Genomic DNA, 2,726 nt, shown 5'->3' on the forward strand with positions numbered 1-2,726 from the left:
ATGTAGGAATTTTATTACTATATTGATTTGAAAGTTGATTTTAAAAACATTAATACAATTAAATTAAATTAGAGTGATACAAAATTACAAAATGTATATAAGAAAAAAATGTTTCGCGCTACTCGACCGTTTTCGCTGAACACCACGAAGCGACTGACTAACTCTTCTCTTTGTAGTCATGGCAACAAGAATTCGTTTGTTCTGCTCTCTTGTCGTACTGCACAAACACACCCTATATTTTATGTAATAAGTTTATATAATTTTATTATTTATACAGTCTATGAAGTGGCCATCGTAAGTCATGAACGCAGTGTACTGCTTACTGCCTTCTTCTACGGCGATTTGATGATAACCAGACATGAGATCGAGCATGGTAAAATATCGGTTACCAGCTAACGAAGAAAACAGCTCTTCCATGACCGGCATAGGAAAAGGTTCTTTGACTGTGATTTTATTCAGCTCCCGGTAGTCAACACATAGGCGATCTTCCCCATTCTTTTTTTTCACCAGGACTATTGGTGACGCAAAGGATGACTCACTTCGACGAATAATGTTGTTTGAAAGAAGTTCGTTTATAATTTCCTTTACACATTCACGTTTTGCAAAAGGGAGTCGATATGGTCGTCTACTAACTGGCACATCTGACTTTAGGCGAATCGATAATTTCTTTTTGGTATATTTACCCAGCTCTGACATTTTGGAAGCAAAACAGTCAGCGTAGCTTACCAACAACTTATTTAACTCATCTTTGGAATTTTCATTTATATTGGGATCAACGCTCAAATTGGTTAGTTCAATTTTCTCTATTCTACTGGAACCATCTTCTATAACAAATCGTACCCCTGGGTGGCACAGCACGTCGTTACCCACCAAAATTGGCTCATTCATGAATTCGTCCTCGATAATCAATAGAGATACCAAAAATTCTATTGCGTCTATCCGTAAAGTTACATTTAACTGTGTTGTACATTCATAACCACCGCCAAACATCCCTTGCAACGCACGTCCTGTATACGGTATTTCACCACGAAACATTGTAGCATAACTTTTTCTAATTAAAGACACTGAACTGCCTGGATCTATAAATGCTGTTAAAACACACCATTTAGTTGTACTGCTTTAATGATTCCAGATAACGGAGAAATTTTATTCTTGTTAATTTTCTTTACCGGCTCTTTTCCAAATCTACAATTTGCTTCGGTGTGACCTACTTTCTGGCAGTTTTTACATCGTGAGCGTTTTTGTGGTTGTTTGCAATTTATAGAAACGTATCCTTCCTCGTTGCAGTTATAACATCTTATCCGTGCATTTTCACCTTTTGTATTTGACGTTGGAGGTTTAAAAATCGGTTGCCTAGCAATATTTTTATCCACTCTCTGTTGAACTCGCAGTGGCGCATTTGCTAAATGCCTTCGTATTGCAACTAGAAGATCATTTGATGTCACATACAAATTGCTAGCCAGCGACTGCTGCATTCCATAGTCGTTTAGTCCTTTGAGAATATATTGATTAATTGAATTATCTTGCATAAAACCTCTACGACCTATTGCCAACAATCGATAGTAAAACTCTTCGTGACTTTCATTCGTCATTCTGGAACAATTCATTAACTTCATGTGTACGTCAGAATCGGTGTCCGTAGATAGAAAATCAAACACTATCTGATTACAAAATTCCATCCAATTAGAAAAAACACATGGTAAACTATCGTTCCACATCTTTGCTGGTCCTTTCAATTTCGATTGTACACTGTACAACAACAAACGATCATCCCATTGGTATGCGCTTTTTAACATATTTATGCGGTTTACAAAGTGCTGCGCTGTTAAGCCTTCATTATCAAGTGGGTTAAACTCCGGTAGAATTTCAATTATATCGCGAACATTATGTTGATACAAATATTGTTGCGGTGGAAATGAAGCGTTTGAATATGCCAATTTGGGCATTAGAGTTGCTGACGAAACGTGCGTATTTGAATAATTTTTATCTATATTTCGTTGATGCGTAGATATCGAATTTGTTGTTACAAGCTGCGGCGCAAATGAACATGTCGGCGTTCGTGAATTTGCGATTGACATCGTTGCATTTTGTGAAATTGACGAACAAATTGGTATTGAACTATTTGGTATTGCTGCATGCGGTGTAAAATACACAAACGGTGGAGTCGTTACCATTGGTGTATGCGTGTATGCATTATTAGTAATCGGCAAAGCAGTGCTCATTACGGCATCACCCGAAGGTTGTCGGCTGCACATGTTAGTCGGAACATGCACAGAACCTTCCGGAATTAGTGATGATGAGCAATCCTGAGTCATACAGCTGTCGCACCCATAAAATACATCATTCGAACTATCCAATGTCGCCGTTTGATTTTCATTACTGAGTTCCGCGTTTACGATCCTTTTTATTAGCTCTGTCTTACTACCGACGGTCGACAAGGCTAGTTTTCGGCACTTTTCTCTAAGCGTGTTAATGTTTATGTCGCGAAAGTTCGGCATTTTTAATTTTGGATTTTATTATCCCACTTCTGAAAAATTGTCATTACATTATTATTTCAATACAACATTTACAGTAAAATTGTCATTAAATTATTACTTCAATATAATATTTACAGTACGAACTGACTACGACGACGCTTGCGAATTCACTCCCTCCTCAAAACATAACAACGTTGTTACAACACATTGTTAAGAATTAACAATTAATGAATAGGGTGACAATTGTTT

This window comes from Teleopsis dalmanni, chromosome 1, assembly GCF_002237135.1.
Source record: "Teleopsis dalmanni isolate 2A chromosome 1, ASM223713v2, whole genome shotgun sequence".
NCBI classification, from domain to species: Eukaryota; Metazoa; Arthropoda; class Insecta; order Diptera; family Diopsidae; genus Teleopsis; species Teleopsis dalmanni.